The sequence below is a fragment of the Sciurus vulgaris genome (assembly GCF_902686455.1).
Source record: "Sciurus vulgaris genome assembly, chromosome: 11".
NCBI classification, from domain to species: Eukaryota; Metazoa; Chordata; class Mammalia; order Rodentia; family Sciuridae; genus Sciurus; species Sciurus vulgaris.
The window spans coordinates 124,624,926-124,651,869 of NC_136472.1; the positions used below are offsets into that span (position 1 = coordinate 124,624,926).

At 45.3% G+C, this 26,944-nt stretch overlaps 1 protein-coding gene across 3 annotated transcripts in view; it reads left to right on the forward strand.

The window, feature by feature from the left end:
• Window positions 1-13,096: 13,096 nt before the first annotated feature.
• Window positions 13,097-26,944, forward strand: part of KCNJ5 (potassium inwardly rectifying channel subfamily J member 5) — a gene marked incomplete at its 5' end in the record, with an annotated part of 310,228 nt that continues 296,380 nt past the window's right edge. Inside the window, one exon of one of the 3 annotated variants that reach the window (XM_079104138.1) lies at window positions 13,097-13,422. The remainder of the gene's footprint in view (window positions 13,423-26,944) is intronic. The other 2 variants (XM_079104137.1, XM_079104136.1) reach the window with 2 other exon arrangements.

Sequence of the window (26,944 nt, forward strand, 5' to 3'; positions counted from 1 at the left end):
TGAGATGTTTAAGTAAAGATGATTAGCTACTCTTACATCTTGATGTTACTCTTTTACCTGGGTCTCTTCTGCTGGGAAAGATGCAATGGTATTTTTTTTAAATCGTTATTTTAGAGTCAAGGGTACTGGCTTAGCATGATCAGCCATAGAGGACCTTGCATGTCCTTGGCATAGTTAGTTCAGGCTCTAACCCTGTGAACTTGACCGTTCCAGTGTTTTTGACACTAGATGCCAGATTGCTGTTCTGAAAAACTTTGCACCCCCACCTCCCCAGGCGATTGTCCTCTTGGAATTCAAATAGCAATGCATAGCTTCACAAACTCCCTCAAACTGAAAGGGAATTTAGAAGTCACTTTTGCCTCCGAGCTTTCCGCCTCAACAATACCCTCCCATACACTTTGATTTAAAACACGACCTTTGGTTTGTGTTTTAAATAAAACCAGCACCCCAGAGGTGTGACTTCCACTAGCCCAAGGAACAGGGCCCTCATGCCCTTCATTCTAGATATCATGCTCCTACTAATGGCCCCTGGAACTCACAGGGTGATTCCTGTGTGGTAGAGGTGATTTTTGTTTTAATTTGTTTCATTTACAAAAGCTAAATAATCCAAATATCCTTGGTCCCCCCTCACCTGGCATGTTTGCTCATTCCAGGAGATGAATTCCTCCTCTAAGTCATCATTGTAGCCTCCAAAACTCCTGGAACCCCCAGTGCTGCCAAAAGTGATGACTCATCCAAAGAATGAATGAAGGAGTGGCTAAAATTATGTTTCCTATTAGTGCTACAACCTGCTCACAAGGGCTACCTGCTCCCCAGCAAAGTTCTCCCATCAAATAAGTTTATTCCTAGGAGGTGCCAGCTGATGCCTGCCACGTTCTTGAGATCAAGGCACAAGCTACTCAAGCTGTCATGGGAATCGTGATTTCTTCTTTTTCCACTGCCATGGCGCCTACTGGCGAGCACAGTGAGCCTTCTGAAAGGGCTACCATGACAGGAGTCCCTACACTTTTGTTCCGGTTTCTAAAGGGGATTGGGTGCAGGACCCCCATGGTGCTCAAGTCCCTTATATAAAATGATGCTACAATTCTATAAAACTTAAGCGCATCTTCCTGTACACTTTAAAACCTCTCTAGATTACTTATAATCTCTAAAACAATGTAAATTCTATATAAGTAGGAGTTATACTGCATTGTGTTAGTGAATAATGACTAGAATGTGTATATATATATTCAGCACAGATGCAACTGGGCTTTTTAGTACTTCAATTCACAGTTGGTTGGATTCATGTTCGGTTGCATCTGCAGGCTCAGGATCCATGGATTCAGAGGGCTGACTATACTGTGTCACCTATGGGAAAATAAGCAGTGAAGTCACTTTCTATTTGGGAGGTCTCTCTATGCTGGAGAGTTACCAGGGTGAACTTTCCAGGACCAAGACACACCCTGGTGGTGGACTGGACAAAGCTGAGTGGCCTCCACCACACTGTGCTTCTGACCATGCCTTTACTCCAAAAGCCAAGGGTAGTGACTGGTTAAGAGGGTCTGACTTGGACCTTCCCTGAACACTGCAGTGCCCCTGATGGCCAATAGCTCAGGGTGGACCACTCACCACTCCCTTAGGATGGCCGACTCTTCTGATACCTCTGTTTACTAAAAAGGTCCAAGGTGGGGAGCTGGCAGATCGTAGAGCCAGAGAATCCCACTCAGGACTTTCGGAAAGCTACAGAGAAGGGCTCAAGAGAGAGACCTCCCTCTGTATTGCAGCAACACTGGGCTGTGGTTTCTTCCTGGACTTTTTCACTTCCACATCTCAAATGCTTTGTTCCAGATTCTCAGGCACCTATGTCCCCATAATATCAGAAGACAAACAAATAAGTTCAGTTTCCCCAAGTGGTCACATTGAATGGCTGGGGAGGTGGCAAAGGTGGGCACCTCTGCCAAGCTCATGAATGCATGAAGACCAACCTCTTGACTCCAGCACACAGCTCTGGCTCTGGAAATTGCCAGCATCTGCAATGACAAAAAATAAACATTCTGTTCAGTTCAGTGACCTTGAACTTGATGTCTCTTTGACCACATTGGCTGATGTGAACAGTCTCCACCTGCCATGGTGACCTGCCCCACACCTTACCACGCTGCTCAGAGATCCCCCACAGCATTAGTCAGGATTTCAGTCAGGAGTAGGAAACCTATTAGAATAAGGGTCACACATGAGCCTCAGGGAGCTTCGGTGGCAGGAAAAACACTGAACTCAGAGGCAACAGATCTGGACTTGAAGTCTGACTTTGCCACTTCATGGTAATTCAACCTTGGGGTAGTTACATAACCTTTCTGAGTCTCAGCTTCCTCCTTTGAAAACAGGATGAACTATACTTGCTTTATACATCATACAAAGTACTAAATACTATGTGTACACATTTTTCTTTCCTTCTTTTTTAAATTTTTTCTACTTGGGATTGAACTCATAGTGCTCTACTACTGAGCTACATTTCCAATCCTTTTTAAATTCTTGAGACAGGGTCTCACTAAGTTGCAGAGGCTGGCCTTGGACTTTGGATCCTCCAGCCTCAGCCTCCTGAGTCTCTGGGATTACAAGTATGCACCACCACACCTGGCTCACATCACTTTCTATCATGTGCAACGTTAAAATAAAATATAACCAAGGACCAGGAAGTCCTGGTTTTTGCTCTGAGTACTTTATACACAATGGAGGCCACACCATGTCTTTCCCAGCTGACACACTGGGGTAGAGTCAACTGATAGAGACCACATAGGGTTGTGAAATGGAGGTGCTGGAGTGGCTTGGATGTTCTTAGAAGACTGGAGAAGACAAATGAGTCCTGATTTAGGACTGGGTACTAGGATACTGGTCCATCACACCTACCCTCAGGCAAAAGAATCTCCACAGGGAACTTCACTCTTTAAAGGAGTCCTGAAATTGCTTCTGGGACAATCATCATAGTAACCTCCCTTTGTCTGATCCTTTTCACAGCATGTCCATGCTATTATATGGCCATTTAAATAAGGAAAGAGCTGAAAGGAGGGACAAGGGCTGACCCTGACTCTGAGGCACTCAGGATAATATTCTTGTCCCTGTTACCTCTGCCGCCCTGGTGTCTTGGAACAGAAGTGATACAGGGCTCACCCCAGCTTGTACAACCCACACCCCAGCCTCACCTCTCCCTCCCTGGCTCAGTAAGTAGAAAACATGGGTAGCCATTCCAGTGTCCCCTCTGACCTTGCACTGTAGATCCTTAGAGAAGCAGGAGATCCCCTGAGCCTCTCTCTCTCACCAACAGTTTTAGGACTTGGTTTCTTCCTTTAAAATGGGCACTTGGACTAATAACTGCCATGTTCTCTGAGGAAGGTGATTCTCTGGAAACAGTTGCCCAATGCGTATTTTATGATATTACTAGAAAAGGAGGCTGAGTGGTCTCTTTCTGTGACCCTCTAAATCATTCTCCAACCCCCCAGCAGATGTGTTCACCTTCAGGCAAATGCAGTGCATCTTGCTCCAGTGAATGGCAATGACCCCTCACCCAGTCAGATGTCCTTTATGCCAGAGTGTCTAGGGAAGCTTGAGCAGCTAGGGTTTGTAGGGTAGGGGAGTACAATGGTTTGGATTTGGAATATCTCCTAGAAGCTCATGTTCTGAAAGCATGGTCCCTAATGCAGTAAGCAAAGGAGGGGCTTTTAGAAAACAATTGACTCATGAGAGCTCTTATGACCTCGTCAGTGGATTAATCTATTGATGACTGAATGGACTACTGGAAGGTGCGTCTCAGTTGGAGGAAGTAGGTCACTGGAGAACCGTCCTAGAAGGATTTATCTTCTCCCCAACACCTTCCCCTCTGTTCCTCTCTGCTTCCTGGATGCCATGAGCTGAGCACCTTTCCTTTGCCATGCCCTTTCACCATGACATTTTGCCTCATCTCAGGCCCAGAGCAATGGTCCACTGACAGTGGATCGAGACCTCTGAAATTGTGAGCCCCAAATAATCTTTTTCTTATCTAAGTTGTTCTTTTCAGTTTTGTTGTCTACAGTGATGAAAAGCCAGAATAGGGAATCTGAACCCCTTCCAGAAAAAGCCCACCCTCTTTGTGTCCTTGCACAAAGAGCAAACTGATGCATCTGAAGAAGAAGAAAAAGAAAAGCCCAAGATACGCTGTGAACTAGGCACTTTCCAGGAACTAGGCACTTTCCTCACTCAACAGACTTCAACATTCCAGTCGGGTGCACACCACCTTCCCTCTTGCTCAGCAGCCAAGACCAATAACCACTCATTCATCTGCAGTTCACACCCTTGATGGATTCCAGGTTCAGCAATGTTCTGATCATGATCTGACTTCCCATCCAGTTCCCGCCCTGCAGGGGAAGACGTGCACAGTAAGCCATCGTGTGAATTCTAGCTCCCAGCACAGTTATGGAGCTCCCTGTACATTCACTAGTGAATCTGTATTTTCCTGGTGTTGACACCAGGGAGCCAGACTATACTTGGTAGAAATGGGTCTTCTCAGGAGATCAGGTATCACTGGAAATCAGTTGTCTGAACTTGTAAGATGACCTTAGTAAATGCTAAATTCATCTTTCAGGGTCTCTTGGTGAACAACCAACTCGACTCCTATGGAGACACCCAACCAACATCATTAACTGTGTCACCACTCTTGATGAGTGAAGGTGACTATTTATTTGTCTATTACCAGAGGGGGTAGGCATGCTTGTGGGGGCAGGGAATGTAACCGTATTCATCACTGCAGGTCAAGAATCTACCCCAGAGCCTATTGCATAGTAAGGGTCAACAAATGTTTATAGGATATTTGTAGGATGGACGATTTAAAAATGAATGAATGACTTTAGTGTAAAGATGGTAACTCAAAGAAATGCTTCTTTTTGCTCATCTCTGAAAATCCAATAAAATAGCAACTGTGAAAATGCATAAATCTTCAAGGGTAAGAAGGTCTGGAGAGCAGACAATGACATTTTTAAAAACACGTGGCATTCTACTTTTCTTCACTGTAACACATACCTGAAATAATAAACTTATAAAAAGAAAAGGTTTATTTTGGCTAACAGTTTTGGAGGTTCCAGTCCATGATAAATTGGCCCTGTTGTTTTGGGGCCTGGGATGAGGCAGTACGACATGGCAGAGGCAGGCACATGACAGGGTTAAGTCATTCACCTCGTGGCCAGGAAGCAAAAAAGAGGAAAAGGAAGGCAGTGAGGCACCCGAATCCCCTTCAAGGGTATAACCCCATGACGTGAAGAACTCCTGCTGGATCCCACCTCTTAAAACTTGCACTAGCTCTCAATAGTATCATGCTGGCGACCAAGCCTTTAACACATGGGCCTTTGGGAACATTCCAGAACCAAACTATAGCATTCAGAAAAAAAAAAAAAAACCAGCACCACTGACATTTCAGAATTCCAAAAGACACAGATGTCTATGCTACTGTCTACCTGTGGAAGAGGGAGGAGATCAAAAGAGCCGTACTTAAGGAACCTGACTATCTCAAAAGCAAAATGCAGTATCAAGAGTTCCTGTGATTAAACGTCTCAGTCAGAGCATCTTCCAGGGAGCCTGACAGGTGTCAAGTTCCTCCAACAGACCCAGAGCGTCTTCTACCGAGTTACCAGATACCTGAGGAAAATCAGAGCAAAAACATACCCACTGACAAGAAAAAAGCATCTTGAAGGAAACAGAAACTGTTCAAGGAGGAAAAAACACTTCAAATAGAAAGGATTCTACTTTTTAAAAAAAATGAACTTTCCAACAACAACAAAAAAAAATTGGAAAGTTTTTGGAAGTTAAAATATGATAGCAAAAACAAAAATCCCAGTGGAAGAGTTGGAAGAGAGAGTTGAGACATTGAGCAAAAATACAAAGAGATGAAAGTAAAAACTAAAAGATAAGAAAAATGAGAGTGTTCTGCATGGCCCAGCTATGAATAGAATTTTATGGACATTAATAATATTCAAACTGAGTATCCAACCAACATTGTGAAATAATTCCATTGCAGAAGGAGAAACGTGAAGGTCACATAAGTGTGGTAGGGACGACAAGGAAGAAAAGGGAGCTAAGCTACCATCTTCAATAGTAGAAATGGAATAGGCCTTAAAATGGAAGCACGTAGAAGAATTACTGTGTGTCATTTAGAGAACTGACACGCAAAGCCCAGAAAACAAGTAGTCAAAAGAAATAAAAAAGGTGGCCTCCGAACACTGGGAGATTAAGGAAGAGGCCAGATTTTTCATTTTGAACTACTTATAACAATGTGATGCTTCAAATAAATGCACGCATTACTTTAATAAAACTAAAGAACACGAAGGAATGGAGAGATACAGGCTTTCTACCTAGTGTAGAAACTCTTTCAACCACGAGATGGCGCGATTGGCCCCTTGTGGAAACACCACCAGAAAAGGATCGGCGCTTCCCATTTCTATGGAGTTTTCACCAAACCGAATAGAGATTCTTCTCAATAGAGTTATGAAGAAATTAAAGTTGTTTAATTTTTTTCTTTCTAAATAGCATCCCCCCTTGCTGAATGGAGAGAAAAATATTCGTCCCCAGAAGTGCAGTAAGTCAAAGAAAGCTCAACGCGGTTGGACGGGAATCTTGGCGCTGTGCAGGCTCCGCCCCCTAGGAGCACGTATGTCGTTTCCATAAAATCAACTCTACAGCCGATTATGAACAATGTCTCTCTGGCACATGCCCTGGACTTGCGAATGAAAGGAAATTCAGGAATAGGAAACTCGTTTTAGGAAAGGCGAAGCTACCATTGGTGCTTCAGTCCAAATTCAATGAAAAATGCATTTGGATACTCAAGTGACAGGTGGGGAGTTTTATCCATTGGAAGAAGTCCAGAACCAAATATCAGCTGCTTTTCCAGAGAGCACGTTTGTTTTTCTTTTTAGATGAATATGAGATATATTTAACATATTCTGCAAAGTAAGTAATGACAACTTACCAGCATGATCAAAGGTGGAGTTTCCCGACCCCCTCAGCCCAGTTTTTCCTTGACTCTTTTGGATCTATGGCTTCATATTCTGGCCCCCTGCTGTACTGAGCACAAGGTTTCAAGAGACAAATACTACAAAATAAATCCCCTATTAATGAATGAATCTGGTACACTGACTGCTGGTCTCCATTCCACATGATGCTGCTAACCTGGATGGGGATCCTCTGGCCATATTAACTATTTCTCTATCTCCCATTCCTCCTCCTCCTCCTCCTCCCTTGCACAGGATATGAGCATGACCCTCAGTCTGGCCTCTTCCCCTTTCCTCTCCACCCTTCTCCAGGTACCTAAACTATTCTGAGTTTCTGTCTTCTCACTCTACAGATGACATCCCAAAGTCTACACCTCTATCCCCAGCTCCCTCAACTCCAGATATCCATCCCTGCCTCTTCTTACACATTTCATTCAGGGCCTCCTCACCCAGGCTTCAGCTAGTGTGCTACATCTAAAACTAAATACTGCAGCTCTCCCTTCCCATCACCTACTCCTCCTGGTTTTCTTATTCTTGTCATAAGAATGCATGCATTCTGGACACATCTATTAACCAAAAAGCAAGATGCCAGACACTGGGAATTCAGGGATTTTAAAAGCCAAGGTCCTCACCCTCGAGGAACTTGCAGGTGGCAGGTAAGTAAAGAGATAGATCATAGAAACCCCACCACATGCAGCAGAGGTCTAATGAAGGAAAACCAAAGGGGCAAAAAAGTTCCCAAATGAGGGGGGTCTCAGGATCCCTGAAAATTAGCCCAATCCAGTTTTATTCCTCTGCTCTTTTGATCCTGGAGCTGCCAGACACTTGGTTCTGTTGATTCTTCCTCAACTGCACCTTTTCCACTGTGCTCTCCCAAATCCCAGGGTGCATATGTGTCCCTTGAGAATCTTGTTAAATTGAAGATTTTCTTTGAACAGGCAAGGGTGCAGCCTGAGAGACTGCATTTCTTACACACTCCCAGGGGATGGCACGGTGGCTGCCAAATGTAGTACTATGTACCCCATGAGTTTCTTTTCTACGGTGCCCTTCTTAGACCCCTATCACCTCAGGCCAACACCAACACCCAGTCAACCCACATTCTCCCTGCCTCTGATCCTGGCTGTGCAATACAGTTGCCACCAGCCATGTCATCTGTTGAAATTAAAGTTTACATTCCATTTCTCCATCACAGTAGCCACATTTCACATGTTTGACAGTCACAGTGCCACATTATACAAAACAGATATAGACAGGCTCTTTCTTTGCAAAGCTCTGTAGCAGGACACTGCTTGATAATCTCCACCCCACATAGGCCAATTCCTTTGTGGAACAAGTTGGACACTAACTACCATCCTCACCAGACTGCCAACTCCTGAGGGACAAACTCTGCATTGCCTTGTCATTTTTTCCATCCCTGGAATGTAGCCCACATTCTTTCTTCCATTCAACAATATGTGTTGATCGTCTATCCTGTACTTGGCACTGGGAGCAAGTGGTGCTCAGAGGTGCATGTAACAAATATAGTCCCTGCGGCCATGGAGGTCACAAAACAGGCACTCTGTAATTAATCACTGGAGTGGGTAGATGAATGAAAAATATACAAACCACTCCCACGGATGTCTCACCAAACTGGAAATCTATAATAAGTATTTCCCACCTGCAGAATAAAGTCCAAATTCCATAGCTTAGGGTACAAGCCCCTTTTGAGAGACAGACTATCAGTTTGCTAGGGTTGTCATAATTGAATATTGTACCACAGACTAGGTCCTTAAACAACAGAAATTTATTTCTCAGTGTTTTGAGGCTGCAAGCCCAAGATCAAAGTGTTGGTGGGTCTGGGCTCTCCTGAGGCTTCTCTCCTTGGCTCGCACAGAACTGTCGTATGATCTTTCCTTTATGCCTGAGCATCCCTGGTGTCTCCTTGTGCCCAAATGTCCTCTTATAAGGTCATGGATCCAATTGGATGAGGGTTTACCCCAATGGTTTCAGTTTAATTAACTCTTTAGAGGCCATGTTCAGTTACATGGTGAGGTACTGGGGATTAGGATTTCAACACATGAATTTGAGAGGAACACAATGCAGCCTATAACAATTCAAAACAGGATTTTAGAATCTAACAAAATTGAAATCTGATAAAAGCTCTGAAATTCACTATTAATAACAGCCAATGAAAGGCTATTTTACATGTCTGAGCCTGTTTCCTCACGAAGTTGTTAAGAAAATTATAAGCAATTACTCCTGTGAAGCACCTAGCAGAGCTCACAGGCACTTCCAGTAGCCTACGCATAGTAGGCACTCAACTAATTATAGTCACTGTTGTCAATCACTCTACCTCCCCTAGAGCCCAGGTGCAATCCCACTCTTACTTCTGGTCCTCCACCCTTGTCTGGCCCAGCCCTTATTCATACCCTTGCTGCTGTCTTCATATGCAAGTTCTGGTCTCCCTTCTAGTTCAGTTCTCTCAGATAGTCTGACAGCCAGAGGCCACCCTCAGCTCTTCTCTCCAAACTTTGTTAGCATTCCTGTGGATTCAACCTCATCACCCAATTATCACCTAGGAATTAAAATCCCACACTGTTAATATATCTGCTACTTCTCCAACACATATGCTGACCTTCCCTATTAGATGAGGGGCATTTTTGATCAAAGTCTGCCATTATGCTTTTAGCTTCTCTTACAGCAACTGTGGAAGTGTCTTGAACCCAGCTGAACTTAATCAACCCAAAATGTAAGCAAATGCCAAATATGTACAGTTATCTTCCCTTGCCTGTGGGGGAGATGTTCCAAGAACCCCCAGTGAATGCTTAATATCAGGAGAGTATCACACCTTACCTATGCTATGATTTTTCCTACACATACATACACAATGTAATGTCTTTTGCATCTTAACCGAGCATTCTCCACATAATGGGATCATAACTTTTGTAGTGACAGCAAAACTAGCACAGACTTCTTGTCCCTTCTTTACAATTTGATAGAAGTTTCCTTTTTTCCATAGCACAGCCACCAGGATATGGTATGTTATCTTTCTTTATTAAATTGAGAACTTTCATCTTCTCAGGTAAAAGAAGCACTTAACAGTTTATATTTGGTTTTTCCTGAATAACCACCATGACTTCTATGTTTTGAAACTATTATGAAATAAAATATGGATTACTGGAACATCTGTAAGGAGAAACTACAAACAATCAGACAACCTAGATGGTTACTAAGTCACTAATGGGTAGGTAGCATATATAGTGTGGATACACTGGACAAAGTGATGACTTACATGCCTGGAGGGGACAATGTGGGATGGGGCAAAATTTCATCATGTACTCAGAATGACACATAATATAAAACTTAAGATTGCCTATTTCTGAAATTTTCCATTTGATATTTTCAGACCACAGCTGACTACAGGTAACTGAAACAGAAAAGTGCAACAGTAGATAAAGGGGGACTACTGTGTATGTAGCCAATATTCACTAATTAAATAGGTGGGTGTGTGTGCATGTGCATACCCAAGTGTGCATGTACAGTTTTAGTACAAAGAAGCCATAGCAAACAGAAACAGAAAGTTCTGGTTTTTGCATCTTTCCTGAGAGAGCCAAAGAGGTAATCCAAGGAGGATTCAACGGTTTTGTTATGTTTCATTTTGTTTTTCAAACTGGTCCTAGCCACAGGACGATTTGTTAAATATTGAGAAAGTATATTTCATAAATTGATGGATATCTGTTTCTAGATGTGCTTATTAACATATACAAGTAATATATGAGAAATTCTCCTGACATAAGAAGAATGTACTTAAAATATTTGTCTTAGAAGAGATTTAGTTAGAATTTCAGAGTATAACTGAATAAACTCTTTTAATTAATATTTTATCTGGCAGGAAATATTTATGAGACATTACCAACCTCATAAATGCAAATGGAATTTCTATAAATAGGAGGAAAAAATAATTTCCCGTAAGTGTCATGTTCTAAAGAGAAAACTTTAATTGTGAATTCATCTCCTGCTCCATGAAAGAAGGTAGGAGAAGCAGATAAAAGGGGACAGAGGAGGTGGGTCTGCACTCCAATTAACAGTGATGATACACATAAATTCTCTGTTGCTTTATAGCACCTCCTCATCAATTTTCAGACAATGAAAGACACACTTAGCACCTTCTTTGGAAGAACTCAGCTCCCTGAGTTGTTCTGCAATTGTGTCACCTGCCATCAAATGTCATCTGTACTCTGGGAAACATGCATGGAAAAGTCCAGCCTACCCTAAGTTTGCTAGAATACTCTTAGCTTCTCATCTTTCAGGTTTGGCTGAGAACTGATTTCCCCCCGCCCCCCTTGGTCCAAGTTTCAATCACAGAGAGACTATTTGCAAAGCAGTATTTCCCAGGCCGTCCTGTGCTTCATTTCAAAGTCAGTCAGTCTTCAATAGGCAGAAGGGATACCATGGTCTTTATGCTCAATCCAAATACCATTGATTCTCCAGGACAAAGCACCCCTTCCAGACTCAGTAAAAGCTTAGAATGTATGTAATTCAGACCCCAGAGCTACACAGTTAAGGCCTTTGCAAGAACTAGGAAATGAAAGAATTAAATATTTTCTGTTAAACTATAAGATCCACCAGCATGCAATGGAGAAGCACCAAGACAGACAAAGATTTCCTGGTTTAGTCAAAGCCCATTGCAGCCACACTGAAAGGTAAGTCTCCCTGTAGACAGAACAGGAGGGTGTCCAGGGGACGGCTGTGAGCACTGTTCCCCAGACAGGGACAAGGCTGTGGACGTTGATCTCCACAGCAAGGCATGAGTTGGTGCACTGCAGTCCCAGGGACAAGCATTTTTCTCATTGCAATTGAATAAACCAGTTTCCTTGTAGTCTTCATTCACATGATAAATATCCACTCAACACTAGGCCTAGGTGCTGGAGATACCATACGCAGGAGCAAAATGTGTCTGTCACTGAAGGGAGAAACATAAACAGGGCCCGGAAGGGGGTCACTGAACTCAAAAAGACTGGGTAATAGCCAAGATGAGGGCCAGAGGTAAGAAGAGCTACCTCGAAGGGAGCAGAACTCAGACATCTGCCTAACTCCCCAGACAGCAGCCCTCCCTCTGCAGGGTGACGCCTGCACCTGCTTTTCCTTCAACTCACAGGAATCAAAGAATAGATTCATGCAAACATCTTTCCTCAAGGCCAGGAGGAATCCAAAAGGGAGGGCAGGGAGATGGTGAGGAGGCACTGCCCACGCCTAGGAACACATTCGCTTCCACTTGTCTTTCAGGGAAGGACTCCTTTCCCTGCTATTTCTACCCATCAGCCACAAGACATGCGCTGCCGGGCGGGTGGGGAGGAGGTCCAGGGCTAAGCAGTTTGGAGACAGCATCCCTGTTCCCTGTCTCTGGACCTTCACCCTCAGTCAGTGGGTCAGTTCCCAGACCCCAACCCCAGCCACAGAAGCAACCGCCATCTGCGTGTGAATGTAGCCCAGACCGTAGCTTCCCTGACTTCCGAAAGGGAAGTCCCCACCTGTGGCGTTCCATCTCAGGAAAGACACTAAAACACTGCCAACCGCCCCCTCCACCTAACGCAGTGGCTGAGCTGCCCCTTCAAGGCTCTGAGCCAAGATTTTCTGTCCCGAATTTCTTTTTGTCTGCTCCACCGCACCCACGAAACCACACGAACGCAGGTGCTCACACACGTGCACACACGCGCGCGCACGCAGACGCGCACACATGTACACGCGCGCACTCGTGGACGTTCACACGCGGGCGTTTCCGCACATGCATGGGGCGCTCATACACACGCGCACCCCGCGCACAGGTCACTGACCCCTGCACCCGGGTGGCCAGAAACACTCTAGTTCCACCTGCCGGGATGTGGCAGGATGGTGGCGCAGACAGGAGGGACAATGGGCAGCGGGGCAGGGAGAGGAGGCCTGCCTGCCGGCTCGGGTTCTCTCTCTCTCTCTCTGCTTTCCTCCTCCATGCGACTCCTTCCAAACTGATGGCGTGCGGGGATCACAAGCAGCGCCCGCCCCATCCCCACCCCACCCCGCCCTCTACGGCCTTTGCGGGTGGCCCTTTAAATCTCGTTATTATCCGGAGATTCATCTGTGCTGGGGATAGAGGGAGGAGAACCCTGGGAGACAAGAGGGAGGAGAGAGGGGAGGGAGGCAGGGAGAGGAAGAGAGCGAGCGCCTCTGGCTGCTCTCTCTTGCTATTAGAAGGGAGTGACTGAGGAGGCTGGCAAGTAAAGGGACACGAGATACAATGATTTAGACGCCTATGTCCACAGGACCCACGACAAGGGAGAGGCTGTAGACCGCAGCCACTCGGTTGGGTAATGGCTGGGGCTGGAGAGTCTCCTCAAAAGCCCTGAAAGTCTTCTGCACCGCCTCTAAGGGATCCCCAGAAGTTAGCATCAGTGGGACTTGAATCCTCCGATCTCCACAAGTAAGTTGTCTTCTTTTCCTCCTCCATTTCTCACCTGGTTCACTGGTTCTGAAAAGCAGAACCGCATTCTGGGGGTATCCATCATCCCCGGCAACAAGCTGTCACAGAAAATCGCTCAGACAAGGAAAGGGTCAGGGGGATAAGGAAAAGATCAGGGCTGGTCCAAAGTTCAGCCAGGAAATTCAAGAGATGCCCCAGAAGTAGGCAGCGGGCTTCTCTGGGCCTGGGGAGTCCAGCATCCAGAGGGCTGTAACCATCTCTGCTCCAGTAGGAGACTCGGTGCCTGAAATTTCCTATCATCCGTTGGAGAGGCTAGGGCACTTGGTGGGGGGCATTACTACCACTGGTAATGATTCTACCTTCAAGTGGGGGCAGAGAGGGCCAGGGTGGGGGTGGCACTACCTCAGCCTTAGATCCTCAGCTTAATCTTGCTTTCCCTTTTAAGTCTAGCCAAATTGAGAACATGGCCTTGTTATTTCTGCCCTCTCCTCTGCCCAGGTCACTAGGTCACATCCTGCTTACCTCCCTCTTTCTTTTTAGACATCTTTCAAACTGTTCTAAAAGACCAACTGGGGAGTCAAGGAACCAAGGGCAGGGAATGAGGAATAGGGAAAAGCCGTACTGCCTTTATTCTCTTTCTTCTCAAACTGGTGTATATCCCTGAAGACATGCTCCAGGGACCCCTGATTCTGTTTGTCCTTCCTGCAAACAGTTTCTCAGTCCCTGGGCTGTTGAACAGACTTAGGGCGGTGCTGACTCCTCCAATTTAGTTTGCTCCCCCAAGTTCCACGGGCTATCCTAAAATGGGCAAGATGGAGAGCTAGTTCAGAATGTATTCCAAGAGCCCATTCAAACACCAAAAGATGATCAATGGGAACCTGCCTGTTCGCCAAGTAATTTACTCTGTTTTAATCCTCTTAATGAAGGAGAGGTTATTGAGCTCACTCTACAGGTGAGAAATGGCAGTCAAGAGAATCTGTTGCCCGAGGCAAACAGCTTATCAAGGGAGATTCTCACCTGGGTCTGACTCCAAAATGTACCATGTCTTAGCTCAAGCAAGCTATGCATTCTAGGGCTTTCTGGTTCACGAAACACTTTCCCATGTAAGAAAGTAGATGATATTTATGAAACCAAGGTGCTGAGCTAGGACATGTTTACATGAGTTAATTCGGACACCAGCCCTGTGAGGCAGAGCTTGGTTCTCCTGTTTTATAGATGAGACTAAAGCTAGCAGCATTCTGAGCACTAAGTGGCAGCATCATTATCTTCTAAATCCTTGTGTTCTGGCTTAGAATTTGGGGTCTTTTTATTATCAAACACAAACCCTGTGAGGTGTTCCTTCCCTTCCAGATCCATGCCTTTTGCTTAGATGCCCATGTAAGTCCCATCAGCTGGCTTCCTAGAATCTGGCAGATGAACAGGGCAGTGGGAATGATGTGTGAGTCAGAGAGCAGAGCCCTGCTTTGGGCTCTGGCATGAAAAGATTGGTGAGTTTCATAGGGATTGTAGGCTATTGAGCCAACCCAAGATATGCCATTCTACTTAGAGGTATAATGTTCTCCATGGGGGTCCTGATATACAGGGTCTGTACTTCCTAGAAGCATAGCAGTAGAGCCACCATTGTAAGAGAACTTGTGACACACTCTTCAATACCCAGCAGTCTTCCCCAGACTTACTACCTAACTCTCCATCAGAAGGGACGCCAAACACTCAGGCAAGACTCTCCAAAAGCTGCAAGAAACTGCTGGCATTACTCACTGCCAGCATGTCTTATTTAAGGAGCATGTCTGCATTAAACAGAAAACCAGTGCAGAATAGTGGAGGAGGAGGCAGGAGCAAAGGGTGGGTAGGACATGGGACGTGCTGCTCACCTGGCCCAGAGCTGGCTCAGAGCCTAGCTGCCTCCTCTGCATGAAATCAGGTCTCTGTGGGATCCCCCAACATGGGGTCCTGTGAGCCTGCCAGCATATCCTAGGCAGTGCAGAGCACATGCCTCTCTGGGGCCAGCAGACACATCAATGTGTCTCTGTCACAGTATTCTCATTGCCCCTGATGCAGAGAGCATAGCAAGATCCCCTTGGGCTTTCTTAGGTGCTTGACTGGGCTTCTTGTCCAAGAATTAGGGAGACTTTAAGGTTGCTCTGGTCATCTATGATGAAATTAACCCCAGGGTAGGGAAGAAATGACCAGTGTCCATTCTCCAATTCCCATTTTCTCTTAAAATGATGGGATTCTCCGTGCCTTCTGTGGGCAAAACCACCAGTGGGTATACTAGGCATTTATGTACATGAAAACTGCATCTACTTCTGTTTTTTTTGTTTTTAAAACAGTTCAACAATCACTTATTTGATCACCTGGCACTTGCCAAGGATAATTAATTTTTGAAGACCTTGGAATGGGATCAGTCAGGCAGGTTATGCTTCCCATTTGGGAGAATGGTAGGAAAAGCTTGCATTTTCTGAACCAATACTGATTGAATTTTTAGGCTGGGTTTGGAGGGACAATGGAGAGAATGCAAAGGGACCAGAATCCATTTTTAAATTAAACTTTTCACCGTGTTTGCACTGCAAACCAAACCAGTCACAGAAAAACTGGCATTGTTTGTGAGAGAGGATCCAACATCAGATGACTTCTAAGTCAGTTTTCAGCCTTGGGGGAATTTTTCTGGTTTTTTCTAAAAGCAAGAAGAAGGGGGATTCAGATACAAAGAATGATAGGGAGGCACTTGATTAAAAATACCTGAGTGTATGTTTTCAAAAGGACTTGTGAAGTGGCTTTCTCTTTTTCCCCTGAAATGATTTTAAAACAGAGCAGACAGCTCCCCCTTCACAAAACTGAAAGATGGAGTGACTGGCCTCCCAGGGCCCCCCGCCTCTGCTGCGTATCTAGTTCCTCCTACCTTGACATTCAGATAAGGGAGCTATTCTAGTCAACAGAGCCCAGGATGGCAGTAACCCTTGCCAAGAGCTGTGTTAAGTTAAATGTCAGAGCCAAACCTTTAACACATGACCCTGGAGATCCTGGCGGGAGCTTAAATGTTAGGCTCCATTATCATTCTAGACTAGAGCAGGCTGGAGGGCAAAGGTCAGGGGTAATCGGACCAGTTGGCAGGTGGCAACAGCACTTCCTGGTCACCAGGCATCAACTGGTATGGTAGCAGGAGAGTCTGGAGACAGGAAAGGTGACAGGCGGGGTGGGGTAGGAGGTCAGATCAAGGTTGTCTCCTCTCCTTCCCTTGATTTGGTTGTTGTGATACACACACCCACACACACAGCTCCTCTCACTTTCCACACTCCCAGTCTCACAATCAGGGAGGCCCCAATGCCATCATCCTACATCCTTGCTTGTGCTCAGAAAGGAAGAGTCAAGAGGACTTCAAATGCCTGGGTTTTTTGGTTTTTTTTTTTTTTTTTTTTCCCTCAGATTCTGCCCCTACTCACCCCGACCCTACCCGGCAAGATTGTGCCACTCAGTCCTTGGTACTTAAGCCTAGTGAGGAGGGGCTCAGAAGAACCACAGGCATGAGGTACTGCCTCTACTCCAGCAAAGGGGCTGTCCCCCAGGACTAGGAGAAGGCACAGGTGTCTACATCCCAGGGACCCTTACAAACAAAGGCTGCCATATAGCACAGCAACCCTACTGGTCACCACGGTACGAAGCTTCCGCAGTCCTTGCTTGCTTTGCAAAGTGCTCTTTATCAGATGGACTCAAAATGTCACCCCAGCACTGCAAAAAAAAAAAAAAAAAAAAAAAGTCATTCATATCCCTTTTAAAATGTGTGCAGAACTTCTGCACAGGCCAGACCTTGTGCAGGAACCCGAGATAGAAGACTGGGTCATTCGTACACTGTGACTGTCCCCACCCACCCCTTAGGGGAAGGCAGACCTGAGCAGGAATAAATTACAGCCTGGCTGGTAGGGTGTTGGGTAGAATGCCACAGGAAGCAGGACCAGGGGGAATCAGGAAAAACTGCTGGTTATGGGATGGAGACAGGTGACCCAGCAAGTGACTTGAAGAGGCAGGGAACAGGTTAGATACAGGTTAGTGGAGAGTGAGGCTGGAAGAACAGAGGCAGAGAATGAGAACTGGGCCCCATGGGTGGTCCTGGGGAGACTGTCCCTGCCTCCAATCCGTGAATGTCCCCAACTCCTTCTCATAAGCACTCGAGTCACATTTTATTTCCTCCCCCCACCCTTGCCCTCTCTCCCTTCCTCAGTTTGCATCTTTCTTCCCTCTACTTTGTCTTTTTCTCCTTCTCTTGACCATATCTGCTCCTTACTACTTCTTTGGCTCCGTTCCTCTTCCTACTACATCCATCCTGCCATTTTTCTTCTATTAAACATTTTTATTTTAAAATAATTGTAGATTTGCATGCAATTAAAGAAATAATGCAAAGAAAACAACATACTCTTTGCCCAGTTGCTTTCAATGGTAACATCTTGCAAAATTATACTCCAATGTCCATAGTAATAAATAATTGACAATAGAACAACATTGTCATCCACACAAGTATCTTTTATGTTGTCCTATTATTGCCACACCTGCCTTCCACCCTCCTGCCCAACACCTGACAAACACTAATCTGTTCTCCGTTTCTATAATTTTTGTCATCTCAAAAATGCTATATAAAAAGAATCATACAGCATGTAACCTATTGAAATTGACTTTGTTTTCATTCAACATAATTCCCTAGAGATTCAATGAGGGGTGTGTGTGCATGTGCATGTGCGCATGCCTGCGTGTGTTAGTCCATAAAGTGACTGTATCATAGTTTATTTAACCATCTACCCATTGAAAGACATCTGAGTTGTTCCCAGGTTGGGACTGTTACCAATAAAGCTTCTATAAGTATTTGTATACTGGTTTTTGTGAGAACACAAGTGTTTGCTTCTCTGGGATAAATGCCCAGAAGTGCAATTGCTGGGTCATATGGTAGTTATATGTTTAGGGTTTTTGGGTTTGTTTTGTTTTGTTTTGTTTTTTAACTGTCAAATTGTTTTTCCACTGTGACTATACAGTTTTACATCATTGCCAGCAATGTACAAGTAATCCAGTTTCTCTGTATCCTCGCCATCATTTGCTGTTATTGATATTTTTTATTTTCACCTTTCTGATAGATAAGTAGTGATATCTCATTGTGGTTTTAATTTGCATTTTTTAATGGCTAAGGATGATGATCATCTTTTTGTGTTCTTGTTGGCCCTCTGCATAGCCTCTTCAGCAAAATGTGTCAGGCTCATTCTCTAACTGGATCAATTTTGTTGTTGTTGTTTTTTCATATGAGTTTTGAAAGAGTTCTTTATGTATTCTAGATACTATTCCTTTGTCTGATATGCAGTGTGCAAACATTTTCTCCTACTCCATAATTTGACTTTTTGTCTTCTTAAAAGGGTCTTTTTCAAAGCAAATGTTTTCAATTCTGATGATGTTTATCCATTTTTCTCTAAAAGTTTTATAGTTTTGTCTTTTACATTGAAGTCCATGATCCATTTTGGGTTAATTTTTTTATAAGTTATGAAACTTATGTCAAGATTCTTTTTTTTTTTTATGCCTATGGATGTGAGATTATTCCTTTGCTATTTGCTGAAAAATCTATCTTTCCTTCATTGAATTTCTCTGGCACTTTTGTTGAAAATAAGTTGAGTACATTTGTGAAGGTCTATCTTGGAGCTCTCTGTTCTGTCACATTGATCTAGATGTCTGTTCTTTTGCCAATACCAATAATGAATCTTAAAATTGGGTAGACTGATTCCTTCTACTTTATTATTTTGCAAAATTATTTTATCTATTCTAATTCCTTTGTCATTCCATATACCTTTTTAGACTAATTTTATCTATGTCTAAAAGACAATTTAGTAGAATTTTGCTAGGAATTGTACTAAACCTGAATGGCCATTTGGGGAGTCAATACCCTTACTCTCTTGAGTCTTCCAATCCATTTATTTAGCTATCTTTTGATTTCTGTCTTCATCATTTGGTAGTTGTCAGCAGTTCATTTTGTTCTGCCAGAAACAAACTGTGTGACCTTGGGCACCATTTAGTGTCTTCAGTTCACTTTCTGGAAAGTGGGTCTGATAACACCTACCTTGAGATGGCATGGGAAGGGCACAACAGTGAGTCTTCAATGCACATGTTCTCTCGACTGGTTCTCCTTCCTGCTCTTCCTTTCCTTCTCCCCAGCTCTTATTTTCGTCCTCACTTCATCTTTCCTTTTATTTTCTGGGGGGTTGGTACCGGGGATTGAACTCAGGGGCACTCGACCACTGAGCCACATCCCCAGCCCTATTTTGTATTTTATTTAGACAGAGTCTCACTGAGTTGCTTAGTGCTTCGCGATTGCAGAGGCTGGTTCTGAACTTGCGATCCTCCTACCTCAGCCTCCGGAGCTGCTGGGATTATAGGCACGTGCCACCATTTCCTGCTCATCTTTCCTTTTCCTCCTTTGCTTTTTTATCCCTCTTTCTTTCTCACCCTCATACTCTAATTCCCCTGTTCTCTTCACTTTGTGCTTTTATTCTCACTGGCTTTCTTTTTCATTCATTCTCCCTTTCTTGGGTTTTGGGGGCATCCCCTTTTCCCTGCTTTCCTTGGGCCAGTCAACCTGGGTTTAAATCCGAATCAACAACTTACTATCTTCAAGACAGTCCACTTCCCTTCCTCTGCTTCAGTTTCCTCACCTGTAAAATGGGGCCAATAGTAGCTGCCTCACATCTTCTCTGAAGTGAGTCAACGAATTAATCCATCCAGAGCATCTAGAGTAAAAGCTGATATATGGTGTGTTCCCAACAGGTTTCAGCCATGATTATTGGAATTTTACCTATTATGCCCTGTTTCTCTGGTTCTTTCTCACTCACTGGTCCACCTGTCCTCTCTTCCCAGCCCTTGATGTGGACTTGGACATAAACATATTCATGTTCACATCATCTTACTTCATTGCTCTTATCTTCTCTGCATTTCTATGTCCTATTCTCTAATCATTGCTGCTAAATTGGCACCAGCCCAGGAAATCTGTCCCTGGGGTTGTAGAAAGGAAACAAGTGGTTTTTCATTTTGATTTAATTATTAATCCCCCTTATTATTTAATGCAGAATGCATACAGTGTAGGGTTACAATGAAGAAATCGTATTATAACTCTGCTGCTTGCTTTCAAAGAGATAGTAGGCCTAAAAAGGAAAAATACTAGACAGACAGATACCAATGCAGGGGAAATGTAAGATGAATTAATTTGATTTTCATGCCCTTTTACAGACAATTTTCCCTATATCCTCTGCAAAGGACAGGGAGGGTGCATGTGGATTGTGCAGGTAAGCCAGGGCTGAGTATCAAAGTGAGGGGATGTAAGGAACCCCAAGTGGCCCATAGCAGCTTGCCAAGGAGGGCAAGGAAATATTCCTCTTAAGGAAGAGGGAGCCACACAGGCTGGGAACTTCCATGGCAGCTTACCATCCTGCTCCATAGGTGCACTCTCAATAATTAATGACTTGAAAGGTACTCACATGTGATTAAATCTTTCAAATTCAGATTGCATACCTCAAATTAGGCTTTAATATCTGTCCTTTGAAAAATACTGCTGAATATATTAGGACTCACTTAGATATGTTCAAATGAATTTTTCAAATCCTGTCTTTTTGTCTCTATTTTCTCCAAAGAATTGAACTCCACAAGCAAAATTTGCGAAATCTGCCTGCTCCCATTTCAGACAAGAATGCTGTCTTCCTTGAAAAGCCCTTAAGTGACACACCATTTAGTCCTTCCCTCTCTCCTTATAATCTTTATCACAAACTCTCAGTACAACCACGGGAGTAGTCCACAGCACTTCTATTTAGGTACTTGTTTCTCTCCAGATGCCAGAAAATTACTCAGGAGATTTTATTTCTTCCTTAGACTTGTGGTAGGGGATCCATCAAGGATGCAATCTGATTTAGCAACCAATCATCTGCCCCTTGTCTGGGCTGCCCCCAGCACCTAAAACCGCAAGCTCACTCTCCAGTTCCCCCTTTGCTACTAAGCGGCTCCTTTGCTGCGCAACTAAAAGTCAGGACCACCTGTTAGGCCCAGGTGATTGTATTACAAAAAACTTCACAAGTGTTCCTGTGTCTATAATGCCAGCATCCTGGAAGCAAATTAACCAGCATCTGTGTGCCCTTGGGCAACCCGAACTATCCAACTGCAAAATGGGATTAATATTGTAGGATTCTCCTGAGCTGATTTCAGAGTTCCAAAAATGCCCAAGAGAGTTGCAAATTACCATTATTATTCCATAATGATAATTGTGAATAATAATAATACTGGTATTTTACACCTCATATCTGCTCTTAACCCATGCCAATTTAGATCAAGGGGGTCAAGTACATTGTACTAGAATTTGGTAGGATAGAATTTTCCTGAGAAAATGGAAGGTGTTTCTTTAACCTTACAATCCCCATGGATATTGTCATTTCTCATATAGAAAAAGAATCAGGATGAGGATGTTTGGAGTAACATGGATCCAGGGCATAGGTTGAGGCCAGGAGAGTCGAGATTGTAATTCAGAATCAAGGTGACTGGATGCTGATGGATACAAAGTAGGAGACTAGAGCGTGGGCTCTGGACTCAGGCCAAGATTAGTTCAAAGCCAGGCTCTGCTGCTTCAGAGTCATGTGACCTTGGGCTAGTTCCTTCCCTGCTCCGAATCTCAGTCTCCTTATCTGTATAAGGAGACTTACCCTACAGCATTATTGAGATAATCAGGTAACATAGGTAAGGCACCTGGTTCAGAACAGCTCGTGCATGTACATGTGTGCACGCGCTCACACACACACACACATGCACACTCACTCCCTGACACACTTTCAGAGCTAATTTGCAAAGGAAAACAAGAAGTCAATATGACCTACGCAGGAGATAAATTAAGCACATATTTAAAAGAAGCAAAAAGAACACAAAGGGTGTGGGGACACGGCAAGAAAGGGTGTGGGGACACGGCACAGATGGGAAAGATGCTTCTCAAGGGCTCACTCTGGTCAAAGGACTGAATCACAATGAAGCAGAGTTGCATGACTCTGGCAGCAATCTCCGTCCTGCATCCTGACCCCCACCTTGACTTTGTTCCCAAGAGTGCTCCCACCTGTGCTGAGGGACCAGATTCAAGAGCTCCCAGGATGCAGGCCAGAGGGATGCCCTGAGCAGGGGAGACTGTGAATCTGTGACAGCTCCCCAGGGACAGGAAAGTCTGAATAAGGCTGATGCAATGGGGCCCTCTTCCCCCGGAGAGGTCCTTGCTGCCTTACCAGCAGGTCCCTTTTGCAGAGGCCTTATTAGCAGTGCAGCAATCACAGAAAACTGTGCAGGGACAGCTCTGTGGTGATGAAGTGTTCCATCTACCACCACCTATTCCCAGATGCACATTGTCCCTGGCTCCACATTCCACTGACAACCCCTTGACCTGCTCCTGGCACACGGCCCCCCTCACAGGCACAGGAGGCCTATCCACTTTAGCAGCGGGAGAACTTAGGAAAACCCCTTTCCTGGGCCTTCTGCTTGGAGCAGCACTAAAAGGACAATGTACTCCTGAAGCCCTCGTGAGCCCATGACAGTGAGGAACACCCTGAACAGAGACATCAGCATCTATGCTCTAACTCCACTCGTGTGACAGAGCCGCACAGTCCTATTGTGCCATCATTCCCTAACCACTGGTTATCAGCATCAGTCACATCTGAGCCAGAAACCAGCTCTGAGCTAATGGGACACAATAAGGAGTGGTGGGGACTGTGGTGAACTGAGGTCACCTGCTCCGCCCTCCTGTCCTTAGAGCCCTCCTCTTAGAAGAAGCCATTCTACCACTAGGCACATGGAGGACTACCACCATTACCCGACATGCAGTTTTCTTCAGCATTCTTGCAGGTGATGCAAGTTAGGAAGGAGAAGGCAGGCAGGCAGGAGATGCATATTAAGAACAGGGACTGTCTTAGCTGCCATCTGCATAATGAAGGGGTCTGGGGGAATAGACAACAGACAGGGCTAGTTAGGACCACAGGAATCAGATTGGTGGGAATGGAGAGGGCAACCGCTTGACCCCCTCTTTGCTATGATGTGCATCCCAGAGTGAATTCTCATCTCCCTCCATCCCAGCCTCCTGCCTTCCTTTGTCCCAGAGATTGACAGGCAGCATTCAAGACAGACTCTTTAGTACAAAGAAGAAAACTTTTAGGAGAATTTATTGACACTATCTCATCTCTTAGCACCATGCTGAGCATATCTCAAAGTACAGCCTAAGTTGTCCCTAGGAAGAAAAGGTCTCTCTCTGACTCAGTAGCCCAGAAACATATATTGGCAGCTGAGAGACTGAATCGAATTCACAGATGGCTTTTCTTTGGTTTGCGTAGAACTTCCAAAATTATTTAATTTGTTATCATGGGCGGGGGGGGGGAAGTAATTTCATGTTCAAATGTTTTCACTTCTAGATTTTTTGGAAAAAGAGAGTGGAGGATCTTGCACTACCAACTCCACATTTTGGCAATAATTAATGAGCTAGAGCCAAGAAGAGATTGCCCCCTTTAATTACTGCATGTGTGCTCAATTCTCCACAGTCCCCACCACTCCTTATTGTGTCCCATTAGCCCAGAACTAGTTTTGCTTGCATTTACCCTGTGTTTGTGTAATTACATTCCTAGACTAAAGAGAATAAGTATTTTAAATATTTATCAAAAATGTGATGAGGTATAAGAAGTTACATTTGAATAAAAATAGGAGAAAGCCTGTATTTGACCAATAAGCAAACATAATGTGTCCGTGTTGAAAGGTCCCATCCAGTAGCCACATTCACTGACTTCTGTAGGAGGCAGAGTTCAACAGCAACCCAGGGGACTGATTTCAATGGCATGCCCAGCCCACTCAACTGAGAACTTCAGGAAAAATGACATATTTGCCCTCACTCCTGGCAGAAGCAGACACCTTGGATGAAGGAAAATCCAGACCTTAAGAGTGAAATCAGTAGCTGCTGGCTGGTGATCTTTTCCTTGCAGGAACTCCGCTGTCCAAGCAGACGTTTCCAAGAGGGAATGACCAGAGGGGCCTAGTGATTCCACTAGAACAGCAGATGCTACCTGGGCCATGTAGATACCCAATCTCCTTGGAGAAACTAGGGATATTCCAGGGCAAGATTGTTGAGGTTTGAAAAGCCAAGGAGCACTGTCAGATGAGCAGGGGACACGCTAGAGGGGAGCCAGAGGGTGGAGGGAGAACAGACACCCAGTGGGAGAGAGGGGCACGGCCATGCCCCTGGCAGCCTCTACACAGCAGGTGTGCACCAGACAAAATGCACTGCTTTCCTGGCTCAGTCAGCATCTGTTGGTCTGGCTGCATCCTGAGCCTGACCCTCATGGAGAGCAACCTGGTCAAACCCAAGGGCTGCAGAAGAGCAACCTGTCCTGAGAACCTTGTCCTGCCCCTCCATAGTTCTGCGCTGGTAAGCATACCATTAAATCACTGGGCTTCTGCGACCTGTAAATGAGGCTACGACGACTATCTTAACAAATGCATTCAAGTATTAAATGGTACAATACATAAAAAAACAACCTGTACAGAGACAGTACATGATACCTTAGCTGTTATTCCCATTTGGCCCCCTGTTCTCATGCCAGAAAGCTTTCCTACTTCACCCCCTCCGCAGGCACCCTCTGCTCCACAGCTTTCCTGAACCTTCCTCGCCCATCCCTGCCAAACCAAATTAAGAACCGCACCTCAGTTTCTCTATCACTGTCTATGGGCTGATCTGTTGGCCTGTTTGCTCCCTGCCAATCCAAGAGCGCCTGCGGGGCAGAGAACGTAACTGTAGTCCTCAATGTCTTTGCCTGTTAGAGTCCTCTGTGGCCAGGGCTGATTGCAATGTGCGCCTCGGGTGAGGCCTTACTGCTCAATGTGAACTGAGGACCAGCAATGTCAACATCACTGGGAGCTCCTTAGATGAACTGCAGATGTGGGGAACCCCAGATCTAGTGCATCAAAATCTGCATTTCAGTAAGATCCCCCCATGGATGAAAGCACAGGAAAGCCGCCGGTGAGTGAGGTTCTACCCACTTCTACCCTGAGGGCCCATCAGAATGCTATACTCAGTGGGGGTCCACTGACTGAATGGATGGATAGATGCATGAAGACTTTTGTCAGTTTCCCCCGAGTATTCACACCTGCTCCCTCCTGTGCAAATTAGTCCTGACCCACACTAATTTGGGTTCAACACCCAGGAATTCAAGAATAGATACCCCCCTAATCTGATAGAACAAATAGCTGCAAACTGATGAGGTTTTTTAAACGAAATACCTGATGGGTTTTTAAAGATTTATCACTCCTGGGCTCTGTGCCATTAAACCTCAGAGTGCACCAAAAAGAATTTCGTTTTGTTTTAAGGCTGGTAATTTTGAAAAACCAGGAAACCAATACTGGGCCCCTGAGAGGAGCCAGCCCTTCAGTGTGGTTAGGACACAGGCTCAGGGAGGCTGGGGTGGGCTAACCCCTTTCTGAGGATGAAGGACCCACGAATCAGGTGTCTGGGCCTTGTCTGCTCTCTCCCTGGCTAGGGTTTCTGGGCCACCCAGCTAATTCCTGGGGGACAGTGCCTCTGCCTCCTCTCTGTCTCTTCCTGGCCTCTCTCAGCTGCTATTTCTGCATCTGGTTGGAAGAAGCTGAGGGCCCCTGTGGTTTGTCTCCCTGGTGGCCTCCCTGGCTGCCAGAGGACTAAAGAGTAGAACAAAGGCAAGAACTGAGTTTCTAACCCCAGTAAGGGCATTGTTGTCTGGGAGCACCTGCTGGGGGGTATCACAGAAAGCCTCCTGAGTCACATTCCCTGAGGCCTGGCAGGCAGAAGCTCAGGGCTCCGGGGTCCCGCGCTCTGGGTCAGGCCGGGTCTTCGCTGTGTTCTGGAGCTGCCGGTGTGGGGTGACGCTAAGGGCTCCCCCATCTGCACTGCGCTCAGGGATTCCCCGCCACGCCTGGGGCTTCTGAGTCTCCAAGCTCCAGGTCTGGCAGCTGCTTCTCTCTGCCTCTCCCCAAGAGCCTGCACAGGAGGTGGGGGTTGGGGGAGCTCGTTGGAAACCCAGGAAGCGAGAAGCTGTCAGCTGCGAGCCAGGAATGAAGGCCTGCAACAACCACTCGGGAACAGGGAGCCGGTACAAGCTCTGCCTACTGGTGAAGAAGCCAAATAAACAGTTCTTAGAAGGTTCTTCAGGCACAGTCATGGGGCAGCAGGCCAGGGGTTCCCACCTAGGATCGCACAGAAACTGGAGAGATCCAAGACCTCTGCAAGCAGTGTTTACACCCAACTCCAGTCACTGAGGACTCCGCACTGGCAGCGTGCCCTAGGCGAGATTTCTAAGCTCCTAGTTTCCTTTTTTTTGTAAAATGAAGATAAAATCATATTTGCAGAGTAAATGAAATGAGGCCATGGGAACCTAGTACTGACACATCCATGGGCCTGGGGAACCATAGCTTCTCCTTCCTTGGATTGTTTGAAGCACTTCTGTCCTTCCCTGACTCTCCCAATCCTGTC